The 21,450-nt window shown below is 42.2% G+C and overlaps 1 protein-coding gene across 1 annotated transcript in view; it reads left to right on the top strand.

Moving 5' to 3' along the window:
- Positions 1 to 21,450, top strand: part of LOC131920499 (guanylate-binding protein 6-like) — a 77,193-nt gene that overhangs the window by 4,915 nt on the left and 50,828 nt on the right. The window contains exons 3-4 of the mRNA XM_059274873.1: positions 12,969 to 13,095; positions 13,256 to 13,452. The gene's annotated coding sequence lies outside the window, so the exon portion shown is untranslated. The remainder of the gene's footprint in view (positions 1 to 12,968; positions 13,096 to 13,255; positions 13,453 to 21,450) is intronic.

The following is a 21,450-nucleotide window of genomic DNA, read 5'->3' as shown; positions in this document are numbered from 1 at the left end:
TGGTTAGATGTTTGAGTTGGATCTGAACCAACTAGCCTGTGATGGATGTGGGCATCTGTGTGATCCTCCATAGTGCTCATCCACACACACTTCTGCTCCAAGCATCAGCCCGCGCACAGGGCTGAGAGCACAAGGCTTCCCATCATGGCCAGGGGCGTCTTATTAACTGCAATGTGAGCTCTCATGGTTCACTGCTTTCAAACGCTCCCCAAATGTCATCGGTACAAACCATCTTTTGTCTCTTATTTAGCAATGGATCACAGAGTTCAAAATCAGAGGTCCATTATGACGCAGAGTTTATGTCATTTTGTGATATGGGATGAATGTAGCCATTCTCTCAGGATGGGAAGGAGGAATGTTTGGAAACATTTCTCTGAAATGATTTCATTCTACATGAGCTTTTCTCTTGGTCTAAGAACTGAACTTCTCTTGCTTCAGTTGTTTTTATACAGCGCCCTCTTGTGGTGGTTTGAATGAGAACCACGCCCCATCGTCACCCCAGGCTGGTAGTTTTGATTACTTGGTATCTAGTTGGTGGTGGTAAGCAACTTTATACTGGGCCTCGAGACAGTATCACTAAGATTCATTTGTTCTTTGTCACCCCAGGCTGGTAGTTTTGATTACTTGGTATCTAGTTGGTGGTGGTAAGCAACTTTATACTGGGCCTCGAGACAGTATCACTAAGATTCATTTGTTCTTTGTTCTCCTTTTTAAAAAATTACTTATTTTTAATATATCCTCGAGAGTGTTTTGCTTGCATCCATTTATGCACACCATGCGTGTGCAGTGCCAGAAGATGCCAAAAGAGGGCGTCAGAGCCTCTGCACCTGGGGTTACAGGTGGTTGTGATCTACCGTGTGAATGCTGGGAACTGGACCTAGGTCCTCTGCAAGAATAGCGAATGCTCTTATCCACTGAGCCATTTTTTCCTAGCCCCATTTCTTCCTTTCCTTTATTTATCCAACAGATGTCTGTTGACTGCCTGCCACGTGTCAGGGTCTGCCAGGAGCTAGGAGCAGGACAGTTAAGTTTAAGCTACCTATAGGGCACACATTTCTTTTCCTTGGGGTCACATGATGGCCCCCGCATGTCTCCATCATGATGGTACTACCGTGGACTACTTGCCAAGCCTTCATGTTGTGCTAGGCACTGAGATACTAATAGTTATTTGACTATGTATTTTTCATTATTCTACTTACGGATAAGGGCACTGATATGTAAGTACCCCATTAAGAGATCCGCATACATATAGCTGGCTAACTCTTATTGTTTACAAATCTAATACAGCTGAATAAGATTTTAAATTTCCAAAGGGCCTTGCCTTGGTGAGGCTTAGCCTGGTTCCTCTGATAAAATAGTTGCATTTCTCAAAGTGAATACAGAGCCAAGCTTCTGGGGACCTTTGTTTGTTTGGACTCAGTGTGCTATACTCCAGCTTCTCAGCAGCTAATGGAAAATCCTCCCGCAGGAAGTTAAGCTACTCCCCAGGCAGATCTGGACTCTCTGGAGCAGTTCTAGCTCTTGCCCGTCTAGGACACAGGTCCAGCCCCCCCCCCCCCAGTGTTTTGGCAGCCAGAGGTCTTTGCCTCTGTGTCTTTTGCCTGCTTCTGCTTGCCAGGTCATCACAGCCCTTGACTCTTGTTCTCACGGTCGCTCTTCAGGCTGGTGTTCGAGCAGATGCGAGATCTCTGCGGATCTCTTCTGTCTTCCCCTCTCGGTTTTAAGTTTCTCAGTGTCATTTCTGGATAAATTTTGATGCTTTCCCCTTGGTGAATGTGCATGCATTAGATCAGCAGTTGTCCCCAAGCTGCTACATGGCTTTGTCAAGCTTCTCTATGTTCTCTATCACTTATAGGCAATTAATATTGGGAAAGTTGTATCAGCTGTGTGTACCTCAATTTCCGAATCTAGCTTACAGGGATGCTGTGAGAACCCCACAAAATAATACAACACTTCACACAGGGACTGGGACATGATAAACATTAACAAAGGTTGGCTTACTATTCCTGGGATTTGGTGGAGAATGTTAGTGACGTCCATCAGAGTGTGTTTGTAAGAGGTGGTAGGACCCGGCATGACCCCCAGGGGAGAGCGGGAGGGGGATGAAGGATACAGGTCCAGGCTGGCAGTGAGCGTATATCTGAGGGCTCCAGTCAGGCCCAACCTGGAAGTTTTGGAAACAAAACTGTTGTTGAGTTCTGGCATTTTGTTAAAATAAAACATAGAAGAATTGAGAAAGATCTGTCAAGGGATAAGAAGGCTCCTTTTCCTAGGCTGATGTCTGGTGTTGGCCTCCCACCCTTCAGGAGTGACCTACAAACTGTCCCAAGAAGGAACTTCACCAAGAACTGAAGGATGAGGAGAAGCCACAGGAAACAGATGCCACATGTGGCAAAGGTTCAGGTGTCAGCATTGGGAAGGGAGATCAGACTGAGAACAAAGAATGCTGGTCCCTGGGATGTGGGGCTGTGCTGTGTCACTGAGGCCGTGGGGGCAGATGCAGTGACCCTGGGCAGGGCAGCTATGGGGAACCAGGTAATCTGCAAGGCCCTTTAGAAGTTGAATCTTACGTCTGTGTTAGATTTATAAACAATGAAGACTTGGCTGTGTGTAAGCAGATCTTTTGGGGGAGGGGAACTGTAGCTAAAGTTTTCCTGCCTGGCCCACAGTCAGGACAAATCTCTGTCACCTGCCAGTCCCACAGCCACTCAGACCCGACCAAGTAAACGCAGAGACTTATATTGCTTACAAACTGTATGGCCGTGGCAGGCTTCTTGCTAACTGTTCTTACAGCTTAAATTAATCCATTTTCATTAATCTATACCTTGCCACATGGCTCGTGGCTTACCAGTATCTTCACATGCTGTTTGTCATCGTGGCGGCTGGCAGTGTCTCTCTGACTCAGCCTTCCACTTCCCAGCTTTATTCTCCTCCTTGCCCCGCCTATACTTCCTGCCTAGCCAACGGCCAATCAGTGTTTTATTGATTAATCAGCAACACATTTGCCATACATCCCACAGCAGGGGACTGCTTAATGCATATTGCATTCTGCAAATGCTATGAGTGTGGTGCAGATAATGAGAACTAGATCTGGGGGTGATGATAGATGAAAGGCCATGCGGCTATAAGTTATTGTCATATTCTTTCATGAGAGCAACAGAATGTTTCATTTACAATCTTGTTTTCCTCACATGAATAACCTGAATAATATTTCCATTGACATAATTATGCAGGGATGTTAAATAAGTATGGTTTGAGAAATGTGATAAGAAAGAAAAAGCAATTTAAGTTTTGCATCTTTCTGTCACTTTAAATTGCATTTAGCAGGATGAATGTTGCTCTGTGGGATTAAACTCTGAGGGAACTTTGCCATAGAAGACCCCATGGTTGTTTCAAGTTGCAAAGTAGTGTTGATTTAGGAACTAGTGTCTCAACTAAATTTTAATTTTTCCTAAGATAGGACTTCCTCTCTCTCTCCTCCTCTTTCCTTTCCTAGCTGCCCCTTAGTCCGCTGGGCAGGGAGGGCTGTGGGTTACTTCTACCAACAATTCATCTCTCTCCAGAACTCGTAAGTGACTGGCACGTCGAGTTTTGCTGGGCCTGGCTGATGTTCAAGGCTGAGTGGTGTCTGGCCGTGCTAGACTCGGGGTGCTCGCTGGCTGGCCTTCCTACCCCTTCTCCTGCGGCTGGGGCATGCTCCTCACTCTTGACTGTTGCTATGCCCTTCGGCCTCTGGATTCCTGGACTCTGTTGGTATCTTCTTGCCCTCTCACCAAAAGCCCAGCTGATCTGGAAGGATCTCTGTACACATCATCCCAGGTGCAGATCTGGAAGGATCTCTGAGCACATCATCCCAGGTGCAGATCTGGAAGGATCTCTGAGCACATCATCCCAGGTGCAGATTCTCACACTCCTTAGACCCCACTGAAGAGTCTTCACAGTGCCGAGTCTGAGGAGATTCTGGTCGGATCCCTCACCGACTGTCAGTGTCCCCAGCATCATCTTTAACCTACACCTCACAGCAGCCCCCAGTGTGCTGGGTGAATGCTGGGGCCCCTAGAGTCTCCAAGCCCTCCAGGAGATGGCCTCAGCACACTTGAAGCCAAAACTTTCACACCTGAGAATTTTCTTATAATCCTGTCTACGAAGTGCACTCAGTGGTTTACTCCATCCAATTGGGTGAGGGGTTTTAAAGGTTGTAGCTAGAGTTTTCCTGCCTGGCCCACGGTCAGAGCAAATCTCTCTCACCCGCCAGTCCCTCAGCCGCTCAGACCCGACCAAGTAAACACAGAGACTTATATTGCTTACAAACTGTATGGTCATGGCAGGCTTCTTGCTAACTGTTCTTACAGCTTAAATTAATCCATTTCCATAAATCTATACCTTGCCACATGGCTCGTGGCTTACCGGGATCTTCACATGCGGCTTGTCATGGTGGCGGCTGGCAGTGTCTCTCTCACCCAGCTTTCTGTTCTCTCAATTCTCTTCTCTGTTAGTCCCGCCTATACTTCCTGCCTGGCCACTGGCCAATCAGTGATTTATTTATTGACCAATCAGCAACACATTTGACATACAGACCATCCCACAGCAAAAGGTCCCCATTATTTATAGATGTTCTGATAGTTTGGAGTTACATATTTGTTGAGGTCTATTGTTTGATATCTCACCACATAACACAATGCATCAATAAAGTAGGCTTTCATAAATGAGAATTAGTAGGTATGTAATTTAGAGTTCAGTGAGATATAGAATCAATAAAGAAAGAGAGATTTTTATTGATTATTAGAAATTCAAGCTGGGTGTGGTGGTACATTAGAAATTCAAGCTGAGTGTGTTGGTGCACGCCTTTAATCCCAGCACTTGGAAGGCAGAGGCAAGCAGATCTCTGTGAGTTCAAGCCCAGCCTGGTCTACATAGTGAGTTCCAGGATAGCCAGGGATATATGGAGAGACCCTGTCCTCCCTCCCAAAGAAAATAAATTAAAGCTTGGGTACCATGCATGACACTAATCATAAGAGAATCAGATCATTTCCCCTTTGCTTCTGTTGTCCTTAATACCTCATCACTATCATATTTTGTACCACTATCTGTCTATCTATCTATCTATCTATCTATCTATCTATCTATCTATCTATCTATCTATCTATCTATTGCTATCATCTACTTATCTCTATCTATCATCTATCATCTATCTATCTATCTATCTATCTATCTATCTATCTATCTATCTATCTATCTATCATCGTCTATCTATTGGCAGGGTGTCTTTATGTAGCTCAGGCTAGCCTTAGGCTTGTGATCCTCCTGACTCATTTTCCTCAGTGCTGAGATCACTAGTGTGCGCCACTCTGCTTAGCACCAACTTTACATTTACCGTTTCTGGGTTTGGGCTGAGAGAGCTCCGTGGGTGAGGCCTTGCTGCAAACCCTGACAGCCTGAGCTGACTCCATGGGACCCACATGGAGGGAGAGAATAAGCTACGTAGTGATGGAGAGAACCGACTTTGCCATATTGTTCTCTGATTCCATGTGCACTCTGGTGTGCACACAGACGAAAATAAAAGAGTAAAATACTTACCGGACCTTTATTTTGGAGAATAAGGATACACACATAATTTTCTTTGTATTTTTTGTGTCTAGCATAGTGTGTTGAATTCTCTGGCAGTGGAACAAACGTTTGTCAAACTAAATTAAAGATATATAGAGTTCTTAGACTCTGACAGGAAGGGCTTAGGAATATGGCCTTTCTGTTTCCTGGCTTGTTATCACTAAAATGATAAAAACTTCACTGTAACTATTTTTAAAAAGCCAAAAACTAGTGAACATGATTTAAGAATGATTCTGGAAACAAAGTTGCTTATACTCCAGCTTATCCTATCATACCAGCTTCTGGAAATATTGTCTGATAATGTAAGAATGACCTAGAATCATATTTGTCCCCATAGTGCTCAGGGGTGACATCTGTGCCCCTCTGTAGGATTTACCCACATTATAGCTCTTAAAAAGTCTTCATTTAATATATGTATATATGGACATGGTTTATGTGCATGTCCTTAATCCCAGGATTTGGAGGTGGAGGCACACAGTCAGCCTGCACTACATAGTGGGAGTGTGATCCAAAAATAACAAAGTAAAACATCAGGCTAATGGAATGAAAAAAATTTTTAAACATTATTTTCTTACATGTATAGGTGTTTTGGCTACATGTATATTTGTATACCACGTTTGTGCCTGGTGCCCATGGAAGCCAGAAATCAGTTTTGGATTCCCTGGCTCTGGAATTACAGATGGTTGTGAACCACTGGGTGGGTGCTGAGAATTGAACCAGGGTCCTCTGGAAAACCAGCCAGTGCTCTAAACCACTGAGCCACATCTCTAGCCCTCTGCTAAGAGAACTTCAGAATGACACCTTTTGTTTTGTCAGCTTAAAAGGTCAGTGTGACAGAAACAGTGTTGGGAAGAGCGTGTAGGCTGGTCTGTTTTGGTGACAGTTTTTTGTTAAACCCCAGAAGAACTGAGAGTGGCCCCATCTGTTGTTCCTTCATGCATCTGTAAACATGCTCATTTACTTCAGCACACACCAGTGTACTGCTCATCTGTGGCTGGCGTGTACACATCTCATGACTTACAGGCTTTCATTGTTTCAAATCCTCCGAGGGTCAGGAATCCAGGAGATGCTTAGTGGGATGGCTGTGGCTCAAGGTTGCTCTTGTGGCTTCAGCTGAGGTATCTGACAGGGGCTGGAGTTACCAGGGTGGCTATGGCTGCAGACAGGAGGCTCCACTTCCTCTTTAGGGCACCATTTCAGGCTGCTCAGTGCTTGACTTTCGGTTTTCCCCAGAGGCAGGGATCCAGGACAGAGGCAGCATGTTCTCAGGGCAAAAGATTGATGTAGTTTTTCATCAGAAGTGAATTCTCTTGCACCTATTGTATTTAAATCATTAAAACAGGTTATTAAAAACTTATACTCACTAGGAGAGGAACTAAGCTTTTCCTCCCGACCACAGGCAACAACATGCCACCTGCAGAAGACAGTTCACTTTCCAGCTGTGTGACTTTAAGAAATTGAAGTATTAGCCGGGTGGTGGTGGCACACGCCTTTAATCCCAGCACTCGGGAGGCAGAGCCAGGCGGATCTCTGTGAGTTCAAGGCCAGCCTGGTCTACAGAGCGAGATCCAGGAAAGGCACAAAGCTACACAGAGAAACCCTGTCTCGAAAAACCAAAAAAAAAAAAAAAAAAAAAAAAAAAAGAAAGAAAAAAGAAATTGAAGTATTATTATAGACAAGTTGTAGACCTGTATGCTCAGCATATAGATAAAGTAGCTCTGCTCCCCAACACGGGAAGGCTTAGGCAGCATTAACTATATTTCACAATGTGGCTCAGGTGAACAGACAGGGAAGGGGGAATATTGCATCTGCAGCTACGTTACAAATGGGCAATAGCAGTGAGCTTGCCTATGCATTACCAGTGAAGACAGACATCTCCGTAGATGGTTCACCTTGTGGCTTCTTCAGATTTGTGGCCAAATAATATGTGGTCACAAGGTTTTCGTCATTTACCTTGTTAACTACACATACTTCCTCTTTGTTGACTTCTGTTAATTTTGAGTAGTACAAGGTATTCCAAACTAACTCTTTTCTAGAGAAAATTTATGAATTCTAAAGGTAAGATATATAATGATATAAAGCCCACAATTAGAAACAATTACCTATATGGCATATAGACACAGTATACATAATTATTATAGAACCTTGCTGTTTTGGCTAATTTTATGTCAACTTGACACAAGCCAGAGTCATCTGAGAGGAGGGAACCTCAACTGAGAAAATGCCTCCATAATATCAGGCTGTAGGCAAGCCTGTAGAGCATTTTCTTAATTAGTGTTTGATGGGGGAGGGCCCAGCCCACTGTGGGTGGGGCCATGCCTGGGCTGGTCAAGAAAGAAGGCTGAGCAAGCCATGGGGAGCATGTCACATAAGCAGCACCCTTCCATGACTTCTGCATAAGCTCCTGCCTCCAGGTTCCTGCCCTGTGTGAGTTCCTGTCCTGTTTTCCTTTGATGGACTATGGATGTGGAAGTGTAAGTCAAATAAGCTCTTTCCTCTTCAGCTTGCTTTTGGTCTTGGTGTTTCATCATGGTAATAACCCAAACTAAGACACCTGCCAAGCACAATTTTCACTTCAAAAGTTTAAAGATTTAAATTAATTTTTTCATGTATAATGGGTGTATCATAATGTGGTATTGTCTAATAAGTGTAGGTAGTAGTCAATGGTTACAAACATTGGAATAGTAGAAAAATTCTGTTTTCATGCATTGTTCTATTAGGAACTAGGGTTCATCTGAATAACTGGGAGAGGAGAAAGACATGTATTCTAGCTTTCCCTAATATATCCATGTTGACTGATTAGAATTGATCACTCAGCATCAATCAAAAGAATATTTTATCAGTACTCTTAACACATAAAAAGTGATCTATTTATTGAGTCAACAAACAGGAAAAACATAGCTAATGGGAAATATTCCCAATTTGTGCCCTGTGATCCCAGGCAGAAAACTGTTGAGAATTCTGAATGGATGCAGTTTGAGATGAAGCAGTCCAGGGACTTCCCTCAGGGAGCCTTGGACAAGCCTGCTCATGGCTCATGTCACCCTCTTGTGGCCAGAATACAGTCTTCCTTCTTCAGACACTAATGGAGTCCAAGTCAGCTTTCAATCTACCTACCTACTGAGGTCTAAACTCCAATGGCTTTGTTCTGAGATCACAGAACTTCAATGTGACTCTTTTTCTCTTTATAATGATTTTTATTGTAATAAAAAACATATGGCATGGGATTTACCATGTTAAACATTTAAAATGGCTAATTCAGGGACACTTGGTCTATTCATATGTTGGTGCACTCTCAAGAATTTGTCTCTACCCAAACAGAAACTTCACACTCATTAGCCTATGATTCCTATTCCTCCTTTTTATGATTTTTGACTACTCCAGTTATGTTATCGCATATAAGCAGAATCACTAGTGGTCTCTGACTCCTGAGTGCTGGGGTTAAAGGCATGCACCACCACTGCCTGACTTTGCCTACCTTCTTAATCTTTAAACAATTCCTCAATAATACTATTAAAAGATATTTAAAGTATGTATTTGACAGCTCTGTTATATCTCCTTTTCTGTTGTATTATAGTTCACTTGCTTTGTATGTGCATGTGTGAGTGTGTACACATCTCATGACACATGGAGATAGAGGACAATTTGCAGGAGTTAGCTCCCTCCGTCCATGTGTGGGTCCTAGGGGTTGAACTCAGGTCCCCAGGCTTGGCAGCTTAGCCACTTAGCCATCTTGTTGACTCCTTATTTTCATACTTGTGTGTCTTGCCTCATCCTATTGATGTAGAAGCAACTCAAAGAATAACATTGATGTTATAAAGCATTTACTAATAGATTTGCTTAGGAGACATGAAGTCACACAAGCGGAATTCAGCTCAGGAGCACTGCCCCCAACATACCCCAAAGATAAGAAGTGTGCTAACGAGGTCTGTTTGAGATAAGTGATGGAGGATGCTAGAATGTAATTGTTTATTCATCAGCATTGGCCAGCCATTAGCCAGCATTCCCATGACAAAGGAGACAGGATTGATTCAAGACCAGTCATTAGACCCTGGTTTCCATACCTGAGACTTACCTCTAACTGGCAGTTCAAGGGGGCAGTGCAGGGTCACAAACATCATAAAGTCCTAGTCAGGCATTAAGTCCCTTGTGCTCTTTTCAGGAAAAACATAATTCTGCTGGGTGGGCAAGATGACCCTGGGTGACAACCATTCGGGAATGAGCGAGACTGGAGTATTTAAAATAATCTGGGGATTTCTTTGCTGCTCACGTCTCCTGTCTGCCTGAGCGGCCAGACTTGCAGTTTCTTGTCTTGCTGCCTGATATGGGAGTTGGGAATTGAACTTGGGTCCTCTGCAAGAGCAGAATATGCTCTTAACCACTGAACCATCTCTCCAGCCCCGGAGAATCTCCACGTCTCTTAAGCCCCAGGCATGCACTCTTTGTCCATGATCATAAATGAATCCGATATGACTAGAAGACTGTGTAACAAACTGTTAACTACAGTTGCCTTCTTGAGACATAGCACTGGAGGTGGGAAAGACAGTATATTTTACACTGTTAGAATTTGAGCCTATCCCTTGTTAAATTAAACAAAACAAAACGATTAAGGTAGCATACACTTTTAATCCTAGCATTTGGGAGGCAGAGGTAGATAGATCTCTGTGAGTTCAAGGTCATTCTGGTCTACATAGTAAGTTCCAGACCAGTCAGAGCTACATAGTGAGACCCTGTCTCAAGACCAACCCAAGAACAGAACCCCCAAAACAAAGAAACAACAACCCCCCTACACATACACACAAAACAAAACCCATATGTATTTTAAAAATGTGCACTTTGGGGTCTGGGGAAATGGCTCAGTGGGCAAATATTTGTTGTGCAAGTGTGAGGACTGTTTTTGGGTCCCCAGCAGACACATAAAAAGCCAGGTGTGGGGCTGGAGAGATGGTTCAGAGGTTAAGAGCACTGGCTGCTCTTCCAGAGGTCCTGAGTTCAATCCCCCGCATCCACATGGTGGCTCACAACCATCTGTAATGGGATCTGATGCCCTCTTCTGGCAGGCAGGCATATATGCAGGCAGAACACTGTATACGTAATAAATAACTAAATCAAAAAAACAAAAACAAAAACAAAAACAAAAACAAAAAACCAAGCCAGGTGTGGCAGTATGCTTCTGTAATGCCAATGAGGGGGAAGCCAAGATGGACAGATCCAGGGAGCTTGCTGGTCAGGTGATCTAGCCAACTGGTGAGCTCCAGGGTCAATGGAAGAACCAGTCTCAAAAATAAGTTGGAGAGCAATGTAGGAAGACACATCTGGCTATTCTGAAGGTGCAGAAGATCTGAACTCAGTCCCCCCTGCTTGTGTGGCAAACACGTTACGGAGCGAGAGCCTCTCCAGTCTCCCCTTGAACTTCTGGAAAGGTAGAGGTAAGGTCCTGTCTCTTTGTTCTTTATTGTTAATCACATTGCACAACACACAGCAAACGCATAATATGTTCAGTGATGGGATACTATCAGCAGGCTAATGTACGTGGTTTTCTTCTTAAATTTTGGAAGCCCGCCACCCATCTCCCAAATAAACACACACAGAAACTTATTCTTACTTATGAGTGCCTGACCTTAGCTTGGCTTGGCTTGTGTCTATGCAACTTTTCTTAACTTAAATTATCTCATCTACCTTTTGCCTCTGGGCTTTAACCTTTCTCTATTCTATATATCTTTCTTTCCTTACTCTGTGGCTGGCCCCTGGTGTCTGCCTCTCCTTCTCCTTTTCCTGCTCCCTCCTCTCCTTCACTAGATTTTTTCCTAATTATTCTCTCTGCCTGGCAGGCCTGCCTATCCCTCTCCTGACTAGCTATTGACTGTTCCGCTCTTTATTAGACCATCAGGTGTTTAGACAGGCAAAGTAACACAGCTTTACAGAGTTAGACAAGTGCAATGTAAAAGAATGCAACACATCTTTGCTTCATTAAACAAATGTTCCATAGCACAAACAAATGTAACACACCTTAAAACAATATTCTGCAACAAGTTAATGACAGGAACAGCTTCGTCATCTGCTTTGCTGTGAGGCCCCTCAGGCCGAAAGATTGGGCCTATGAAATTCATTGAGAAAAAAGAGTTTAACTAGTAGTTATTATTAAGATTAAAAATCAGAGGAGAGTACAACACACACACACACACACACACACCCCACACACACACACCCCACACACAAACACACACACACATACACACACACACACACACACACACACACACACACACACACCCCACACACAAACATAAAAACCTTAGATCAGTTTATTGGACAAAGTAGTTGTTACCAGGAATGATTCCACAGAATCACATTATAAAGGGGAGTGGACTGTGAGTTTGAGGCCAGCCTGGTCTACAGAGCGAGATCCAGGACAGGCACCAAAACTACACAGAGAAACCCTGTCTTGAAAAAAACCAAACCAACCAACCAACCAAACAAATAAATAAAAATAAAGGGGAGTGGAATTTGGAGGAGAGATCTGCCCAGGCTGAAGGACAGAGGAAAAGGGAGGCAGTACTTTGAAGGTGAATGGGATGGCCACATTAAAGAGAACATGGAAGAGAGTCTGCCTTTGGATATCAAGGCTCCAGAGCCTGCTAGACTAGGAGAGAACATCTCCTTTGCTTTGGCATTCCACAAACAATAAGCAGATGATCTAGGTTTGTGTGATACTTTTTATTTCTTATAACACACACACACACACACACACACACACACACACACACACACACACACACAAATGAGCACAAAGTACCGAGCTACCCCAAATACAGTGTCCCACATAAATATAACCTCCTCACTGTGCATCCTGTCACTAGAGTGGTCACATGACACACTTGATAAACTTCATGGACACATCATGATTACTCATGGCCCATGGTTTACATTAGGAGTCACTCTTGGTTGACATTTACACAGCAGAATCATACAAAATGTCCTCACAGCCCTAAAAATCCCCTTAATTTCCCATCATCTGAACCATTATGTTCTTCCTGCGGCCGGAATTTTACCATTTCCAGAATGCCACAAAGCTGGATTCACACAGTGTGTCAAATTCTCAGATCGGCTTCGTATCCTGAGCAGTAGACAGAGCTCAGCGGACTCACACATGCTAACGTTTCTTCTGCCAGCTTTGGCTTACCATCCCTGCATCCCTTCCTTTGAACCTGTGTCTTTATGTTAGTTTATTCTCCATGTAAGGGCTCTCACAACTTTTGCTTCTGGAAGCTTGGCACATTGATTGTTGGAAATCCAATTTTGTCTCACAAAAGAGCTGAAGAATCTAAATATAATTGGCTTTGCCGTTGATGTTCCAACAGGTTCTTCACAGTGTCTCTGTCTCAGTTCTGTTGAGCCTTGGAACTCTCTAAGAAAACCCTGTACCCCTCTTGTGGCTCTGCTCATAAACGGGAGATGCTCATTCAAATGAAGGGATTGAACAAAACGGTAATGAATTTCACGTTGGTGAGGTTATCACTTGATTCCCACCCCTGAGCTTCTGGGAGATTGTCTCAGTCTCTTGGCAGTCAGGACACTCCTGATTGAATTAGAAGGGATGCTGGCTTTCTCCCTGAAATTTCCTGAATTTTCTTATCTTGGTCTCCAGGTTTGAAGTCAAAGCAGACAGCAAGAGTGTTCTCTTCACTCTCCAGCATGAAGCTGCTCCCAGGGAGCACTGGCTTGCGCTGCGGATGGACGGCTTGCTGTGTGTGCTTGGTGTCAAGTCGGGTCCGAGAGGCCCTCCTTTACTGTACAGATCACCTGGCAGTTGCAGCAGGCTGCTGCTTCTCCCTTCCACTCAAGGTCTGCATAAACTTTTGTTGTTGTTGTTAATTATAAAAAGCTTATTTACAATCCTGCAGGAGAAGCAAGTAGTGAAGGACAGTGGAAGCCATGTGAGCATCTCAGCATGCAGTCACACAGTTAATGGTTCCCATGGCATCAGTCCCTCTGGGTCTGCATCCCGGAAGGGCTTCCTATTACAGAAGTTCCGTATCATCCTTCACACAACAGCCCATACCAACGCTTCCTCTGTCTACGATGTTTAACTTGTCACCTCTCTGTACTGTGTAGCTCCCGTTAGTACTTCTGCACTCCAGGGACTCTGTCTGAGGACAGAGAGATCCAAGAGTCCTCCCCCAGTGACTCTTACTGCCATTCATGTCTCTCCTCACACAACACCTCAATCCGAAGGACACTGCTAGTTATCATGTCTTTCATGCCTCAAGTGACTCTCTCAAATTAATCTCAATTAATTAGTTTGTTTGTTTGTTTGCTTTTGGTTCTCCTCTGAAATGATTTCCAGGACCCCAAACATTGAGGCTTTCACTCTCTTTACCACTCTACCCTCAGAAGTTTGGAATAGAATTTGATACAGACAATTAGTTATTTAGCTGTTGAGTGAATCCATTCATGGCTTGGCCCATGTACTACTTGTGTTAAAATGATTTTGTATTAAGGCTCTCATTTGTGCCAGAAATATATGGCAAATTATATATACATAGTCTGAGTGTTTTTCCGCATGTATGTATGTGTGCTACTTGCGTGTCTGGTTCCTACAGAGATCAGAAGAGGACACTGGATTCCCTGGAATTGGAGTTATGGATAACTGTGTACCACCCTGTGGGTGCTGGCTCTTAACAACCGAGCCGTCTCTCTAGCCCTTTCTTCTTTTTCATAACCCATTGAGTCCATTTAGTGTCACCCATATGCACATGGGTGAAGTGTTAATCTAATTATCTTTATCAATAAAAAATCAGGAGTCAAAATATCGGGGTAAGAACCTGAAAGATCAGAGAAGCAGAGAGCAGCCACCAGTGGCCTCCTACCTCTTCCGTTCCTCCATCCAAAAGGGCTGAGATCTTTTCTCAGCCCTGTCTTACTACATCCTGTCTTCTCTGTCTACAGTCCTCCAAACCTCTATGGTTAATTTTGGTCAGCTAGTGGCTGGCTCTGCCTTCTAACTTCAAGAAAGCTTTATTTATCAGAAAACAATCAAAATATCACTTAACATTTCCCCCCTCATTGTCTAAATAAAAAGGGAAGGTTTTAACTAACAGAGTAAAACTATTTGCAATAAGTACAATAACTGTATACAAATATATACAGGCAAGAATTACATTAACAATGTCCAGTCCATTTGCATTTGACAAATTCAGAGAAAATACTCCATTATTTATCCTATCTTGGTGAGTCCAAAGTGTTGTACCCAATTCATTTTCTATCCTAACTTGTACTACCAACCAAAAACTATCTTTTAATGTTTCTCAGCCTCATACCTTTACACCTCTTTTATGAGTTTCTTTTCTGAATTTTATAACAAGGAAAACTATAACTATAACTATCTAGTCTTCAACTTCATCAAAGATCTGAGAAGGATATAATACTACCTGAGTAAACAGGAACTGCAGAGCAAACAACTTCCAAAACTAAGACATAACAGAAACAGTTGCCTGCCTGGACAATCACCCAAGGTTCTTCTGTAATGTTGGGGCATCCATCTTTGGCCTGCAGGCCTAGAATATCTGATAGACTTTTTGTTCCTGCCTTTGTCTGCATCAGTATATAATGTAGAGCCTCCAGAAATTGGTGCTCGCCACATAGTCTGAGGAAGGATCCAGTTAGTTGTCTTTATAAACTGAATTCTCTTGCTTTTGGGATATTTGTTGCTAATCCCTCCCAAAAATTACTGCAAGCTCTTTGCCAATATTCATTTTATGCCCATAAGGAGGAAATTTCAGCATTAGTAAAAGGTACCTCAGTTTCTGCTGGATCTATTCCTGCTAACTGATGAAGTCTTAATTTTCCTTTCAGAATCAATTCAGAAAACTTTTCTACATAGGCCTTTAATTTTTTACTCTATTTGTGTGGTAAAAATATCCATTCTAGCCGGGCGGTGGTGGCGCACGCCTTTAATCCCAGCACTCGGGAGGCAGAGCCAGGCGGATCTCCGTGAGTTTGAGCCCAGCCTGGGCTACAGAGTGAGTTCCAGGAAAGGCGCAAAGCTACACAGAGAAACCCTGTCTCAAAAAACCAAAAAAAAAAAAATATATATATATATATCCATTCTAAGATATTATCTTCTCTGTGCATTAGAATTCCTGTAGGGGAGTGTGTAGAAGGTAAAATAACCAGAATACAATCAAGTTCTTGATACAAATGATACACATGTGCATCCTGTAATTTCTTATCTACCAAAGCGAATTTTCTCTCAGTCTCAGCTAATAGTTTTCTTGGACTATTTAAGTCCTTGTCACCTTGTCAGGTTTGAAATAAATTACTCAGTTCTCGAGTTGTTAATCCAGTTGTGGCCCATAGCCAGTTAATGTCTCCCAGCAATTGTTGAAAGTCAATAAGAGTCTGTAATCAACTTCTCCTGATTTGTACCTTTTGGGATCATTTTTTTAGACCTATTTAAATCCTAGGCAATCAATAGAATCTCCTCTTTGTATTTTTCAGGAGCAATTTGCAATCCCCCAAAAGGCAAAAATTTTCTTTACTTCTTCATACATTTTCTCTAAGTTATCTACATTTGAATCAGCTAGTAAGAAACCATCCATATAAATTATAGATTGAGGAAACTGTTTATGAATTATTTCCATCAGCGGTTGTATAAAATATTGGCATATTATGGAGCTATTTAACATCCCTTGTGGGAGAACTTCCTACTGATATCTTTTAACGGGCTGAGAATTATTATAAGTAGGCACCATGAAGGCAAATTTTTCTCTATCCTGTTCTTGTAAAGGTATAGTGAAGAAATAGTATTTTAAATAAATCACTGTAATAGATCATCTTTTAGGTCATAGAAAAGGCAGGAGAATTCCAGTCTGTAGAGAGCCTATCAACTGAATTACTTTATTTATGGCTCTCAAATCTGTTAACACTCTCCACTTTCCCAGATTTCTTTTTAGTCACAAATATAGGAGAATTCCAAGGACTAGTCAATTCTTCAATATGTTCATCATTTAGCTACTCCTGTACCAGCTGTTCTAAGGCCTATAATTTCTCTGATGTCAAAGACCATTGTTCCATCCAGACAGGTTTATCATTTTACCATTTTAAAGGTAGGGCTGTGGTACCTTTGAAAGATCAGCGGCTGCTGTACCCTGTTTATGTGCAACCTGAATAAATGATCAGTTGTGGTGGTATTTTACTTGTACTGAAATGTGATTTTAATTGTATGTTAATAAATAAAGTTGCCTGGGGGTCAGAGTTTTAGAGCCATAGCAAGTGTGTGGCAGTGGTGGCATACGCCTTTAAGGACCTGGAGGGCGGTACATACAGGCAGTGACAAGGTAGTCACGTGTTTAGTTTACAACCAATGAGAAGGCAGAACAGCTAGACTATATAAAGACATACACACAGAAAGAGGCCCTTTTCGAAAAGCTCTCTTGGCTGAAGCAGGATTGCTGAAGCAGGAAGGGTAAGGCTCTTAGTTCTGACCTCTTGGCTTTCTTCTCTGAATCGGCTCTGTGTTTCTTATTTAATAAGACGGTTGGTTACATCTACATCAGTGACTGTTCTTTATAATACCTTTTAATATTTTTCCTAGAAACATATGTTAGCTTATGGTTTGTTTCTGAGATTGGAGGAATGTTAATCTGGGTATTCCATTGCTATAACAAAATCACATCCCTGTAAATTTATTGCTATATTAGCCACATATGGCTTTAATTTTCCACTATATCCTTCTGGCCTTATACATTCAACCCATCTTGCACTTTGTTTTATCTGAGATAAAGTTCCAATCACTAAAAGTTGAACATTTACCTCCTGAAGAGGCCAATTTGAATGCTAAGATTCTGATGCAATTATTGTTACATCTGCCCCTGTGTCTACTAGACCCTCAATTACAGTGTCATTCATTTGTATTTTAACTTTGGTCTTTGATCATTCGTAGAAGTTTGCCAAAATATTTGCTTTATGATTTCTCTTGAAATTTTTGTTTATCTTCTAAAGGTGTTCTATCATCCAGAGCAGTATGTTTTTTTACAATAGGCATTAGGTCCTCTAATTGCTCTGTGGAGGAATTTTTTCCATGGTGACAGGGAATGATTGAATCAAATTTGATGTGGGGACCTGTGATAGGTCCTCCAAGTTATTTCCCAATGGCAAAGGGTTACCTTGTCTGTCCCTTGTTGATCTACATTCAATGGTCCAATGTTAGCCTTTGCTGCTCCTTCTGCATACTCCAGAAAGCAGGGGTCATCTGTTTGGATTATTCCTTAAAAAAAAAAAAGTATTTCTAGGAATTCCCTGCCTACAATCCCTTTTTAGGTGACATTGTTTACCACAATCAAAACATCTGACATTTTTATGTTTCTTCAAGACTTTGGAAATCACTTCTCCTATGCAATTATCATCATGGTTATGAGATTCAGTATCATCTGTATTTCAGATCCATTCCTCTGTAGGTGCTGATCTTGCCTTTAAAGGCCTAATTACCCTTTTGCATTGTAAATTAGCATTTTCTTTGTTATTATTATTATTAAGAAATTTTTTATTGATTTTACATACCAACCAGAGATTCCCCCTCTCCTCCCTCCTCCCACCCCCCACCTTCCCTCCCCAACCCACCTCCCATTTCTACCTCCTTCAAGGTAAGGTCTCCTGTGTTGAGTCAGCAGAGCCTGGTACATTCAGTTGAGGCAGGTCTAAGACCCTCCTCCCTGCACCAAGGCTGTGCAAGGTGTCCTACCATAGGCACTGGACTCCAAAAAGCCTGCTCATGTGCCAGGGATGGATCCTGATCCCACTGTCTGGGGGCCCCCTAACCAGTTCAAGCTAAACAATTGTCTTGCCTGCCCAGAGGGCCTAGTCCAGTACCATGGGGGCTCCATAGCTATTGGTCCACAGTTCATGAGTTTCCACTAGTTTGGCTGGCCATCTTTGTGTGTTTCCCCATCATGATCTTGATGTCCCTTGCTCATAGAATCCCTCCTCTCTCTCATTGATTGGACTCCTGGAGCTTGGCCTGGTGCCAGGCTGTGGATCTCTGCATTTGCTTCCATCAGTTCCTGGATGAAGGCTCTATGATGACAGGATATTCACCAACCTGATTACTGGAGTAGGCCAGTTTAGGCACCCTCTTGACTATTGCTAGTAGTCTAAGGTGGGGCTACCATGTGGATTCCTGGAAACTTCTCTAGTACCTTGTTTCTTCCTATTCCCATGATGTCTTCATTTATCATGGTATCTCTTTCCTTGCTCTCCGACTCTGTCCCTGTTCCAGCTCGAACCTCCCATTACTTTATGTTCTCATTCCCCATCCCTTACCCTCCATTACCCTCCTTCATTTCTAGTTTGCTCATGTAGATCTTATCTATTTCTCCTTCACTGGGTGATCTATGTCTCCCTCCTAGGATCCTCCTTGTTAGCTAGTTTCTCTGGAGCTGTGGGTTGTAGTCTGGTTATCCTTTGCTTTACATCTAGTATTCATTCATGAGTGAGTACATACCATGTTTGTCCTTCTGAATCTGGGTTACCTCACTCAAGATAATATTTTCTAGTTCCATCCATTTGCCTGCAAATTTCATGATATCATTGTTTTTTATTGCTGAGTAGTACTCCATTGTGTATATATGGCACATTTTCTTTATGCTTTCTTCACTTGAGGGGCATCTAGGTTGTTTTCAGGTTCTGGCTATTACAAATAATGCTGATATGAACATAGTTGAGCATGTGTCCTTGTGGTATGATTGGTTATTCCTTGAGTATATGCCCAAGAGCGGTATAGCTGGGTCTTGAGGAAGATTGATTCCCAATTTTCTGAGAAACTGCCATACTGATTTCCAAAGTAGCTATACAAGTTTGCACTTCCATCAACTGTGGAGGAGTGTTCCCCTTGCTCCACATCCTCTCCAACATAAGCTGTCTTCAGTGTTTTTGATCATAGCCATTCTGACAGGTATAAGATGGTATCTTAGAGTTGTTTTGATTTGCATTTCCCTGATGACTAAGGATGTTGAGCAATTCCTTAAATGTCTTTCAGCCGTTTGAGATTCTTCTGTTGAGAATTCTCTGCTTAGCTCTGTAGCCCATTTTTAAATTGGATTGTTTGGTATTTTGATATCTAGTTTCTTGAATTCTTTATATATTTTGGAGATCAGCCCTCTGTCAGATGTGGGGTTGGTGAAGATCTTTTCCCATTCTATAGGCTGTCGTTTTGTCTTATTTACCATGTCCTTTGCCCTACAAAAGCTTCTCAGTTTCAGGAGGTCCCATTTATTAGTTGTTACTCTCAGTGTCTATGCTACTGGTGTTATATTTAGGAAGTGGTCTCCTGTAACAATATGTTCAAGACAACGTCATACTTTCTCTTCTATCAAGTTCAGTATAAATGGATTTATGTTGATGTCTTTGATCCACTTGGACTTGAGTTTTGTGCATGGCAACAGATATAGATCTATTTGTAATCTTTTACATGTTGATATCCAGTTATGCCAGCACCATTTGTTGAAGAAGCTTTCTTTTCTTATGAGATTCAATATTGTATATATCTCAGATTCATTCCTCTATGGGTGCTGATCTTGCCTTTAACGGCCTAATTATCCTTTTGCATTGTAAATTAGCATTTTCAAAAGTTTAAAATTCAGTTAGTATTTGTCTAGCTTCTGGGTTTGATATCATTCTATTTATAGCTGAAGTTAATCATTGTAAAAAAGCAGTGAAGGTTTCTTTTGGGCCCTGTATAACTTTAGTAAATGACACAGTTTTCTTTCCAACTTCTTCAATTTTGTCCCAAGAATTCAAAGCTGCTGCATGGCATAGAGCCAAGGTGTGGTCATCATATATAGACAGTCTTTGTACATCCAAATAATTGCCCTCTCCAAGAAGTTGGTCTTAGGAAATTTTAATATCCCTAACCCCACTTCATTATTCAATGGTCCTAGCCTCATCTTTCCACTAGGTCCTCCACCGTAATTGAGGGCCAGGTTCCAATACTGCTGTAACCAAGTCTTCCCAATTTTGTGGGATAATTCTGTTACTAGTTGACTAAGAATTTAACATCTGCCTCACAAAAGGTGAATATAGCAGGAATCTTAAAAGGTCTTACTAATAAAAACAAATCTGGAGCTGGGTATTGGGGTGATTGCTGGAAGATCAGAGAAGCAGAACAAGCCACAACTACCTCACCTTGCCAATTCCTCAGCTGATCCTGTTTCCTCAGACTGGATGCCTCTGAGTCCTCATCTGAATGGCTTTCAGCTGAACTGTGCTGCTCAAAGCCTAAAAGCTTAACTAGCCAAGAGCTTCTAGTTTCTGGTCCTCATGCCTTATATATCTTTCTGCATTCTGCCATCACTCCCTGGGATTAAAGGCTCAATTTCTGGTATTAAAGGCATTAGTCACCATGCCTGGCTGTTTCCAATGTGGCTTTGAACTCACAGAGATTCAGAGGGATTTCTGCTCTTGAATGCTAGGATTAAAGGTGTGTGCTACCACTGCCTAACCTCTATGTTTAATATTGTGGCTGTTCTGTCTCTGACCCCAGATAAGTTTATTAGAGTGCACAATATTTTGGGGGAACACAATACCACTTCAGGTGGACAGGTGGATGCATACCATATGAAACTATTGCTTTCTTAAATCTTCTCAAATCTAACATTTTCACAGGAATCCAGTCAGCTCTTCCATAACCTTGGGGATTCCCATCATTTGGTGGTTGTTCTTGTATGGTGACTGGATAAATTAAGGTTGTTTTATTGTTTATAACCTTTGGCTGTTCCTCTCTAATTTTATAATGTAATGGTGAGGTTGGTTCTCCTTTAAATTCCTTTGTCTTTGTCTGAATATCTC

This window comes from Peromyscus eremicus, chromosome 10, assembly GCF_949786415.1.
Source record: "Peromyscus eremicus chromosome 10, PerEre_H2_v1, whole genome shotgun sequence".
Lineage (NCBI taxonomy): Eukaryota > Metazoa > Chordata > Mammalia > Rodentia > Cricetidae > Peromyscus > Peromyscus eremicus.
The sequence above is the reverse complement of the archived record's forward strand: the minus strand, read 5'-3'. Positions and strand labels throughout refer to the sequence as shown.